Genomic DNA, 12526 nt, shown 5'->3' with positions numbered 1-12526 from the left:
AAGAAGTTTGGACTTGACTTCTAGTCCCATGAATATGCTTTAATGACAAAGGTTTTTGATAAAGAAATTCTATTTTAATTTGATTTAGAATAGCGACAGAATTACAAATCATTGGCATAGATTGCGTAGCCCGGTCACAACAACTCTTCGGTGTTGATTTCCTTTCTGTAGGAATGTGAATGAATTTTCCCACATACATTTTGGGTATTGGAATACTTGGCCCCCAGCTCTTGATACTGTGTTCAGAGGCTTAGGAGGTGTGGTATTGCTGGAGTGTGTCACTGGGAGCAGAGTTGAGGTTTCAAAAACCCAGTGCCCTCTCTGTTTATGGTTTCAGATATGAGTTCTCAGCTGTTCCTATAGCCATGTTTTCCTAACCCTCCAGAGCTATATGAATCCCCAAACAATCCCTTCCTTCCCTAAGTTGTTCCTTTCTTCACGGTGTTTTATCGCAGCAAAGTGACTGAGACACTTTCCTAAACCACACTGGCCTTCACTAACTACTCTCTGTTTTGTTTGTTTTTACTTAAGGAGTCTTAGTCTCCTTTGAAATATACTTAGCAAAAGCTGCTTTTATATAACAAAGCCTCCATGTGTCTACACGTGGAAAGGATCACAGGATAGAAGCAACAGTCTTGCAGGATTACTATTCCCTTCACTGAGGCACTGACTCATGTCATCCCGTAACTTGAGTTAAATTAAGTGGAAATGTAATTCAGAGGTTTGAAATGGTTTTTCCACCCCTTTCAACCAAGAAAGAATAAGCAACACTTGAAACAAAGTTAAACAATAGCAAGGAACATCTTTTTTTTTTTTTTTTTTTTTTTTCCAGCAGGGACATTTTGCAATTCATACTACATTTGTAAGACTCTCACTGAAGTACCAAATTAAAAAGGAGCTTTAATTTCCCAAGTGCTTCATTTCTGGGAACACCTTTCTTCCTGTGAGTTGGACTACTACTCCCTTGACACTGAATAGAGCTTGATTCATGTTACAACTTTGAAGAACACCGAACAGAGCACTCCAGAATATAAGAACTCCCAAGTATGTCGATTCAGCTTTTGGGTTAGTATCTGACACAGGTAAGAAATGTACAGGAATTCCATTTGACATGCAAGCATATGGAAATTGTATTTAAAACAACACTGTAGTTATGAAATGGAAAAACACTTCACAAAGAAAGTGTACAGTGAAAAAAAAAATCCCCAAATACGTCCAACAGCATTCTCCAGGAGAAAAATGCGCGGCAATTGTGTCATGATTTAATGCCTGAAGGTACCTTGTCATGTTGGAGCCAAGGGGTTCCACAAAGTCACACTATGCAACTGAGCCCTCATGAGAAGTTTATTGGGGAGCAGGATGCAGAGGTGACATCTGAGTGAGAGTGAAACGAAAAAGAGAGCTGGGAGAGAAAGCACTTGATTTTATTAGGAGAATATCACATGTGCACAGGAGAGTTTCTGACTCACTCTTGGTGGCAGTAGCAACAGTGTTACATCTTGGTGGCAATGATAAAGTGTCCTGCTGTTGCTTGGTTCTGGAGGGCAGGTAGGGAGAAATTCCAGAATGCCAATAGATTCTATGAAAGGCACTTTCCCCCCCGCTGTTGTTCTTTGTTGACAATGATTTTTCAATAAATTGTCTTTCCTAAACTCAGGAACAAAAGCATAAGTGAAATGTTATAAAATTCTAATTTCATTTACAATTCTTTTTTTACATATCAGTATGATCAAACCTTTAGACAGGATTCCTCAATTTTATTTTTAAAAATCTTCATAATGTTGTTTATTCTATTTTAAGGTGGTCCCAAAACTAGAAATGAAAGGAGGATGGAAAGAGAGAGAGAGAGAGAGAGAGAGAGAGAGAGAGAGAGAGAGAGAGAGAGAAAGTACATCTAGGATAAATGTTCTGTTATTTATATTGTTTGAAACTCTACTAAGGTTGCCTCAATTTGTCCCGTTTTCCATTAGTGTTTTTTGTTGCTAGAGTTTTCCTATCTTGCCCACAGTCAGGACAAATCTTTGTCACCCGCCAGTCCCACAGCCGCTCAGACCCAACCAAGTAAACACAGAGACTTATATTGCATACAAACTGTATGGCCGTGGCAGGCTTCTTGCTAACTGTTCTTTTATCTTAAATTAACCCATTTTTATAAATCTATACCTTGCCACGTGGCTGGTGGCTTCCCAGCGTCTTCACATGTTGCTTGTCCTGGCGGTGGCTGCAGTGTCTCTCCTCAGCCTTCCGCTTCCCAGAATTCTCCTCTCTCCTAGTCCCACCTACTTCCTGCCTCGTCACTGGCCACCAGTGTTTTATTTATATAGAACAATATCCACAGCACTTGCCCTTTTTTCTTTTTTTTTTTTTTTTTTTAAAAGGAAGGTTTTAACTTTAACATGGTAAAATTATATATAACAAAACAATTACCGAGGAAGAATTATAGTTACAATATTAAAGATGTCCTATCTATCTTATATTTGTGAGTTTAAGGTTTTATATCTAACTTATCTTTTATCATAACTGAGGAAATTACAACTATCTAGTTTTCAACCACATCAAAGACCTGAGAAGGAACATAATGGTACCTGAGAAATGGTAGATGGATGCAAGCAACTTTCGGGAATCTTGCAAGAGTAGACCAAGACAGCTGGCAGCCTGGACAGTCACCTAATGTTTCTCAGCATTGTTGGTGCATTCAGATTGGCTACAGGCCTAGAGTATCTGACAGACCATTTTCAGAAGCAGGAATTCTGAGAGACCATCTTACCCTGTCTTGGCAGAGTACAGTGGTCGCTTTCCTTGTGTCCCGCTTGTCCAGAAAGGACAGCATTGCATTTGTACTGTCAGCCATCAAGGCAAGGGCAGTTCTTTGCCCAGTAGGCCATTTTGTGCCAAAAGACAAACTTCCAAATGGAAATGTCTTAGAAGCCCAACATTCTCTCGGGATCAATTGGTGCAGCCAGGAGCAATTGTGTCTCACGTCAACAGAATTTTAAGTTATTTAAATGCCATATTCTCTAGGTCTATGAAGTGTTTGAAGATTACCTATCTATCTGAAATATCTCTATGTATACCTAGAAGACTTAACTAACATGGCTACAAATATGATTATCATAGATGACTAATTATTAATCTATTTTAATTATCCATTACAATTTTAAATGAGTTACATAAACAATACCTCAAACAAGAATAGAAATATATATATACAGTATAACAAAATTAACTTCAAGTTTGTATCAATAAACTAAAATTTATACCAATGTAAAACATTTTAAACATAAACTAAAATCTATACCAATGTAAAACATTTTAAACAAGTTGTTCTTTAAAAGTAGGTTCATTAATCTACCTTTTTATCTTATCATCTCTATATATCTATATCATATCCCCTTTTCTTTTTTAGAAAGAGACCACATTTATAATCAACCTGTTTTAAATAAAAATATTGGTTTTTCTCTGTCCCACACCAGAGGGCTCTTCTGATTTGGGACACAAGAATCTCTTAACCATTTTTTTTTTTAAAGCAATATGTCTGGGTTTAGACGGGGAGTGAGCCAATTCCACCTCTAAAGCCAGCTTGGTATATTTGGGAATTTGGGCGTAGCATCTCTTACTACTTCCTGCTGGAGGGGGGCGCTGTATCTTATGGGGATGCAAAAGAAAATTTTAGGCCTATGGGGTAGTCCTTGAGGCTGTATTGTGGGAGCCAGTTGCCTTGAAACCGTTCTGGATGTTGGATCATCTGGGCCATGGTGTCATCAGATATCTTTCAGGGGGTCTTGGCTGTTGAAACCTGATGTATCTTAATTTGGAACAAATCCATAGCCTCTGGCTTTCTGTGGAAACAAAAGCAGAACCTCTTTTCCAAAGCAACATATCCTTAAATCCAAATTTTGAAGTCAAGGTACCTTTAAAATATACATTTTGGCATAACTCAACAGCTTTTGCAATCAAATGTTTTTCTTCCGTTACAAATATCAAAGACAACATAATCCAGATTCTCTGTGTGGTAGCCATCGTTACGTGGCTTATTTTTTATATTACCTTGAGCCTTGAGCCTATTGCTTTAAACTGTACCATTCTAAGCCTGAAACAGCGCTGTGGCTGCTGGCTCCGCCCACTTTAGCTTCCCAACATGGCAGTGGTACGATTTCTGCCAGCTCTGGGAGTCATCAAGTCTCAGAAATAGTGGGTCTAAGCTTTTATCAAAGCAGCGTGTAGCCCAGAAACCTTTTTTTTTTTTTAAATACTAGTAAAGACTAAATCTACCACACATTGTAATGTGCCGCTGGCAGACGCCTCACTCCCGCCATACTGCCGGTCAAACGCACACGCCAGGAACCCGCCAGTGTTCAAACCCGCCTTTTGCGCTGTCTAGCTGCCCGTATGAGACAAAAAGCAGGAACCTGTTTTTGGCTCTGTTTAGAATTGGTTATTAAATATTCTCAGGTTTAAAGTGGAAAATGGAGCCGTTGGGCGCCATTTGTTGCTAGAGTTTTCCTATCTTGCCCACAGTCAGGACAAATCTTTGTCACCCGCCAGTCCCACAGCCGCTCAGACCCAACCAAGTAAACACAGAGACTTATATTGCATACAAACTGTATGGCCGTGGCAGGCTTCTTGCTAACTGTTCTTTTATCTTAAATTAACCCATTTTTATAAATCTATACCTTGCCACGTGGCTGGTGGCTTCCCAGCGTCTTCACATGTTGCTTGTCCTGGCGGTGGCTGCAGTGTCTCTCCTCAGCCTTCCGCTTCCCAGAATTCTCCTCTCTCCTAGTCCCACCTACTTCCTGCCTCGTCACTGGCCACCAGTGTTTTATTTATATAGAACAATATCCACAGCAGTTTTTGTCTACTAACCACTATGAAATACTTTCCTTTACTTCTGTCTAGCCCAAGTCATCTCAATTCTAAAGGATGCAAAGAAAAAAAAAGTATTTACCAAGGCTTCTTTTGAATTCTTTGTCATATGACAATCTATGTTAAAGAAATAGAACTAACATCTCAGGTAGGGGTGTATTGTTTTTATGTTTAGAAGGCTTGTGCTAAAGTTGTCAGAGAAAAGAAGGCCAACATATCTCCATCTAATAACCATAGCAGAAACCTTTCTCTGCTATGAACCAGAGCTTGAAATTCGAGAAAAAAAACTCCTATTTTTAATCAGACACAAATATCACACAGAGACAACTGCTTTTTTTCCCTGGGCAAACAATAGACTTACCTATTAAATTCAGGCACAATGTTGACATAGTCTCATCAGAAGTGGTTTCCTATGCCAGGCGCCTTAGAAATGCCATGTAGTGATGGAAAGGAACAACAGCCACCATCCACTTCTCTTTAAAGAAAGGAGATGTTTGACTGTGGGTCTCTGCATCTGCCTCCATCAGTTGCTGGATGAAAAAGAAAAAGAAAAGAAAAGAATCTGCTTGTCCTCATTCCCATACAAGAGAAATATAGTAAGTTTATGGGATTATTTTTATAAAAGTAAATACCATGACAAAACTTAGGTATCTCACACATGATGATGTCACTCAAAGCAGATATGTAACCAATAACCTAGGGCAGCAAGGATGATAGTAATAGCAAAATAAGTTTTTAAAAAAGTGTTAGCCTTGTTTTATTAGTTGGATGAAAGAAAACTCAGTCGAGAAAGTACGTAGAATAAAGTATGCTTGATTTACAAGTACAAATTTCATTTCTTTGTATGCTTTAATCCTTTAAAAATCTAAAAAAGTAAACTCTAATCAGATTATATGATAAGAAATTTCTTATATGTGGAATGACCTTATTTACATTTGACTGAATTATTAACAAATACCTGAGTTTATCAATTTTCTTAAAAAAATGTAAGGGGACATAAAATAAAATAAAAGCTCACAAAGCTCTTCATAATTGCCGGATTTATAGAGCAGATATTATGTCCCAGGAACTGTGCCAAATGCTAATTTTGTTCAGTTTCAGAATATGGATGAGAGGTGTATACTGTATGCTAGTTTTCTTGATACAATTCAGTAACTTATGCAAATTCTTACTATTAAGAAATAGCAGTAGATAGTCTCAAGTCTGCTTCTTTTTCACACCAAAGACTTTGTTCCCTCTCCAGATGTCTGGGGCTTAGAGCACATCGGTCAACAGCCTCTTTATCCAGGTACTCATATAATTCACTGGTTCCATGCATATGTGTCCAGCATTTGTCACGTGTTGAACATCATTCCAGAAACCTGAGATACATACTCAAGAAAGTTACTATGGTGGTCACTGCATAATAGAAAGAGACAAAGAATAAATCATTTACATCTGTGAAAATTTAATTTAAGAAAAATATCGAGCATTTGGAAAATAAGTGCTATGTGAAGGTGAGAAGGGCAGAGGAAGGGAACAGAGTGTGAGAGCATGTGAAAGGGTATGGGAGCTGGATGTTATTTTAAGTTGAAAGGTGAGGATAAACCTTATGTCAGGGTGGTATTTAAGGAAGTATTTGAAGACAACAAGAATTTTTGGTAGGAGGAAAATTTGAAGAACAATGCTTCTAAGAAAGAAAATACAGGTTTATGATGAAGCAGGAGATAGCATTTTCTATGTCAGAACAATAACAAAAGGCAGGTTTGTGTGGAGAAGAGCAACAGCACAGTAGCTAAGTTTCACTGAGAGACAACACTGCTTAAATGAACCATTTGAGCTTCAATTTCTGTGAGATGAGAATCAGGCAAAGTCTGGGAGCAAAATAACAATATCAACAATAACTCTACGGGTTGTGTTAGATCACTCCAGCTACTGTATTAAGATTAGAATGCAGGGGGTTGAAGTGGTAAAGTGTGCCTTTAATTCCAGCATTGAGGAGGCAGAGGCAGGCTGCTTTCTGTGAGTTTGAGGCAGATCTACTACCCAAAGAGCTCCAGAGCTGCAAAGAATGATCTCTTATATAGTTTAACTCAACCTATAACTATTAATCTATGTATTACTATGTGTCCTGTGGCTTTACCTGCATCCCATTCCATGTTGCTCCTAGGATGGCAGTCTGGTGTCTCCCTCACTCCACCTTTCTCTTTCCTGTCCCTCTTCTTGGATTTCTAAGCTGCCTTGCCATAGGCCAAAGGAGCTTATTTATTAACCAGTGGGAACAACATATATTCACAGCGTACACAAAGACATCCCCCAGCAATGATCCTATTTCCTAAAACAAAGTGCATCTAGAATCTAGAATTAGAATTAGAATCTAGAAGATCGAAGTAAAAACAGGAGACCTTGAGAATGAGCTCATAGGATTACATATGAAATAATGTTCTGGACAGATAATGAAGGCAGGGCAAATAGAATCTTTGTTTAAATCAGATATAGTTATTGAGAAAGAAAAATTAAAATCAAAATCCAAGATTTTTACTCTCAAACATTGACACAGTGGAACAAGAGTTACTGTGGTACTTTGTGAAGGACAGAGGCCTCATAGACTTTTCCCCATGCAGTTTGACATGTTCATCGGTGGGGGGGCCACCTTATTCTACTCATGTGTGGGTGGTGATGGCAGTGAGACTTTTTGGATGTAGCTTCTGATGTTACTAGGAGACACAATTTCACAGCAAAGTCCTTGATCCTTTTGGTATTTCTGCCCCTTCTTGTGAGCCTTAGGTGTAGAAGTTCCTGAGCCTTAGGTGTAGAAGTTTTTTTATAGATTGGATACATATATGCATACAATAACAACTAATGAAAAAAGAGGCCATGAATATGAAGGAGAACATGACGAAGTATGTGGGAGGGTTTGGAGAGGGAAAAAAGAAGGGAGAAATGTTGTAATTAAAACACACTGTCAAAAGTAAACAACAAAAAGAGTGACCAGTGGTCAAATATTATGAAGACTGAAAGTGGTATTCTGCTTTTAGCATTATACGGATCCTGATAAGATCACTTAAATTAATGTAGTAGAAACTTGAAGCAGTAAGTTTAAAGGAGAAATGGAAAAAGAGAAACCCAAGGCAGATAGAATAGACAATGTTTTAAAGTTCTAACTTACAATGGGAAAGGAAAATGGAATAAGATGATCATATTTTACTCATAAGGGGAAAATTATGGCATGTTTGACTATTCATTGGAATGATGCCAAAGCAGAGGTAAAAAAAATTACACACAGAAAAGAGTGGTATTTTAGTAATATTTTCTGGGTATTCAGGAAGAGATATGGGACTCAATGTATAGATATAGATAGAACAGGAGTTTGGTAGGAGGTATAGTTAACAATACCCATATGTTGGCAGATGTGAATAAAAGTTTTTCTGCATTTGCATTAATTATGCCAGTAAAGCTGGAAACATGTATGGTTTAAATATTAAGGCAACTCCATGTAGTTAAAAGGGAGGTCTATTTTGTGGGGTAACTTACAAGTGAAGGGATAGGTAAGGGAAAGGTGAAGCGCCGTCTAGTGGTGTTCTCTGGAGAACTCTGCTTGGTCTACCTCCAGCATCCAGGATCCAGGAACCAAGAGAGCCAGCCCATCTGGATCTCGGGTCTTCAGGGGTCCTCTCTCAGCGCTGTCTTATAAGCGTGACAGTTACTAAAGCCTCAATGGAGGTTGTACTTCCAGGTCAAAGCTGGCACAGCTACCCACTACATCTCTCCCTTTTGTCTAAATAAGAAGGTTCTAACCTAATACAAGACTATATATAATAGGAATGATTATCAAATATTGTGCAGGAGTAATGAGGGATAATGACCTAGATAAAATGGAACTAAAACCAACACGAACAATATCAAACAAGAGACACATACTAAAATCCAGAGAAGTCTAGAGCATAGGTAAATAGCATGTTACAAAGATCATTCCAAAAGGTGTCCTATCCTAAAGAACCTAAATCTAATGATATATATATATATATATATATATATATATATATATATATATATATATATATGTTGTAACTATAACTACTAGTCTCCAATCCCATCAAAGACATGGGAAGGAATATAATGATACCTAAGAAATGGAAGATGGATGCAAGCAACTTTCGGGAATCTTGCAAGAGTAGACAGAGACAGCTGGCAGCCTGGACAGTCACCTAATGTTTCTCAGCATTGTTGGTGCTTTCAAATTGGCTATAGGCCTAGAGTATCTGACAGACCATTTTCAGAAGCAGGAATTCTGAAAGACCATCTTACCCTGTCTTGGCAGAGTTCAGAAGTCACTCTTCCTTGTGTCCCACTTGTCCAGAAATTTGTACTGTCAGCAGTTGAGGCAAGGGCAGTTCTTTGCCCAGTAGGCCATTTTGTGCCAAGAAGACAAACTTCCAAATGGAAATGTCTTAGAAGCCCAGCATTCTCTGGGGATCAAATTGGTGCTGCTAGGAGCAATTGTGTCTTATGTCAACAGAATTCTAAGTTACTTAAATGCTATATTCTCTAGGTCCTTGAAGTGTTTGAAGATTACCTGTCCATCCGACCTATGTATCTGCAAATCTGGATAACCTAACTAAAATAACTATAGAGATGACAAGCATAGGTGACTATAAATCTATAAGTCTTATCTACACAAATAACCTAAGGACTAAGGTTTCATGTAAACAAGGTAAACAGTCTGTAAGCAAATGTACTGTAAAAGGACGATGACTTCAAAATTGTGACAATACACAAAATATCTTTAATATAAAGAGAGTAAACAAACATAATGTAATATGATTGGTACCCTCTGGGACCTACATTTTGTTGATTTCAGTCATTAATCTACATGTAACCTACTTGTGTCATTAAGCTTTGTTTCACTATAAAGTATATAGTCCAGGTAAATGGAGATTAGAATGTATATAGCACATGTTTTGTGAAAGAAAGTTTATAAATGAGACAGCTGGAAGAGGACTGAATTTGAATGAAAGAAGAAAGAATTGTGACTAACCATTGTTCTTAAGCTGAGTTAAGAAAGGAGGACAATCCCATGGACTTATTAAAAGACAGCACAAAGTCAGCATACTCAAAGAATGGGAGTCCCAGAGGATCTGAGGATTATTTAATTCCAATCAATAGAAGGACTGACATGGAAAAGAAAGATACTGCTTACCACCTAGTAACTCACTTGTGGGTGAAATTAAACGGAGGGTGGAGCTGACTTAGGTGGTCATTTAAAGACATTGCTTAAACCTAGATAGTTAGATTAGAAAAACTCAAGGCAGGAAAAATTTTGACGAATGTTTTCATATAATTTGAAATTGTCAGAAGTTATGCAGCTGGTTAGAGAAAGTAACACTGAAGGAGCTATAGTTGTTTATTTATCAAGAAAAATAACTCAATGTTTAGTAAACATGAAGAGTAGTAAAGAATGGCAGAGACATGACAAATAAGAAGATATGAGATTATGTACCAGGCTTTTAAGGAAAGATATGGGAAACAGGAAAATGGCCATCTGATTTCCTGTATTGGTAGTCTGAAAATTGTGGGAAAGAAAATGAGCTCCTATGAACAGATGATAGGGGCAGGTTTCCTACAGAAGCATAAGCCAGGAAATATACAAAGGACAGAGCAAAGCCACAGAGAATTTTCCTTTTGATAGACTATTGATTCCAGAAGTCACTTTAGAAAGGTTTTAGAATTTTAGAATTTACAGGCTCATGGAGAATGGAAGAAGCTTGTGGAATTTCAGAGATAAAGGAGGAGAGTGAGGTGTTCTATTTGTTACTGTGAAAGCCCAGAACTACTCTTGCATCCTCATAGAGTGGGGTTGGGCTGGATGTTACATATTTATGTTTATAAAGAAAAGCTAGGCTAAGCTGGGTGTTGGTGCTGCATGCCTTTAATCCCAGCACCCAGGAAGCAGAGGCTGGCAGATCTCTGTGAATTTTAGGCCATCCTGGTCTACAGAACTAGTTCCAAGACAGCTGAGGTTACAAAGAGAAACCTGGTCTCAAAAAAAAAAAAAAAAAAAAAAAAAAAAGCTAGGCTATGTAGTTCTAAGGACTGTGACTAATCTCACTTGGGGATTATTGAGTCCTCATTTCATCCCATTTTGAATACAAAGAGAGATGAGTTCATTTTTAAATTTATGCAAATCCTTTCTCTAAAAGTAAGAGGGTAACCCCCAGGTGTCACTACAAGAAGACTATGAATATGCATGTGTAATTATGGGATGGATGTGTGAGCAGGTTACATTTGAAAGTAGATTCATTGAGAACAACAAAGGAGAAGACACATTCCTAAAAGATGACTATTATATTTCTGATGCGACTGAGAGTAATCAGGGATGGCTGCAGACTTGACTAGTGTAATTCGGACAGGCTAAGAACTTGAATAAAGGGAAGGACTTTCTCTTCCCAAGACTAAACTGGAGGTCATCACAGCGAGTGTTTCTTTCTCTTGATAACAATCCACCTCCATCAATACACAAATTTTAACACACAGATTGCATTTAACTCACCATTAACAGATAGGAAGTTTGTAAAGAATATCAACGGATTTCCTTTCCCCCTTTCACACTCACTCCACTTGTGTTTTCCTTCAGAATATTTTTGGTTATTCTTTCCTTCTGCAGTTGCTTTTCCTTAGCTATTATTAGAATATGCTGCTCACACCTATAATGTAAATTTTCCAGAAGGCAACCTCAGTAATTGGACTTGAAGGATCTGATTTTCCTAAGTTCAGGTGACAGCCCTCCCTGCTTTGGAAGTTTATGATAATAAAGGCGATGTTTCTGCAACTCGAGGCCCATACATGACTCTATGGCCAAAGTTGTTATTACAGTTTACAGAATGTGCACAACAGACAAAGCAGTGTTGTTGAAGCTCCAGGATGTGGACATATATATAATTCTCATCTTGGGCTAGTGCTGCAGCTCAGTCGTAGAGGTTTTCCTAGTTTCTCAAAGTCGTAGGTTCCAACCTCAGTACTACAAGCAAATCTAAGCCAAAACCCTGGACTTCCTAATGTTTGAAACAGCAGGCTTTGAGAAATAATGTGTAATCCATAAAATCACATGAAAAAAAAATGAACTTTTCTTTAAGAGTCAGAATGTTTCACATATACAGAATCAGCCACTTGCCTCCTACAATTTCTACCCAGCTGCCATGACTGAAGCTATTCTTGTCTTCTCTGCTTCCTCCTTGTCACTCATCCAGGTTAGCAGGGATCCTGGAACTACGCCCAGGATGGGTTTCCAGGAAACCTTCTATACATGGGAAGGCATGTTAGCATATGTTTAGATATGTCTGAAGGTCATGGAACAGAAGAAGATGCTAAGCTCGTCATTCAGAAGGCTCCCATCATACAGCTCAGTCTGAAAGAAAGAGAAGTATCAAAAATGACTGGCTCTCAGTTGCAGAGCCCATCTTACAGAGCCAGCCTGATGAATTAAACAGACTCATGAAACACATAATGAGAACATTTGCAGAAGCAAATCAAATAGGATTATAAATATGTTTCCATTAAAAGAAAGCTTGTTCAGGAAAGAGAAGCTCAAACCCAGGGATTGCCAGGCACTGTACCTCCTGAAGGGAAATTGTCACAAGTGGGGAAACACTAGGTCCGTCTGATCACTGAGAAGAAATACAAA

At 38.2% G+C, this 12526-nt stretch overlaps 1 long non-coding RNA gene across 4 annotated transcripts; it reads right to left on the bottom strand.

Moving 5' to 3' along the window:
- Nucleotides 1–1408: 1408 nt before the first annotated feature.
- LOC121829094 (uncharacterized) lies at nt 1409–7184 on the bottom strand. 4 transcript variants are annotated; one of them, XR_013050607.1, is made up of 4 exons: nt 6989–7184; nt 6039–6264; nt 5228–5396; nt 1409–1647 (listed from the first exon to the last, which is right to left on the bottom strand). It is a non-coding gene; the product is annotated as an uncharacterized LOC121829094 (long non-coding RNA). The 4 variants fall into 4 exon arrangements; XR_013050609.1 differs by having other exon boundaries at nt 5885–6227; XR_006071880.2 differs by having other exon boundaries at nt 6039–6227.
- Between the last annotated feature and the right edge of the window lie 5342 nt (nt 7185–12526).

This window comes from Peromyscus maniculatus, chromosome 4 (assembly GCF_049852395.1).
Source record: "Peromyscus maniculatus bairdii isolate BWxNUB_F1_BW_parent chromosome 4, HU_Pman_BW_mat_3.1, whole genome shotgun sequence".
Taxonomy (NCBI): domain Eukaryota; kingdom Metazoa; phylum Chordata; class Mammalia; order Rodentia; family Cricetidae; genus Peromyscus; species Peromyscus maniculatus.
The sequence above is the reverse complement of the archived record's forward strand: the minus strand, read 5'-3'. Positions and strand labels throughout refer to the sequence as shown.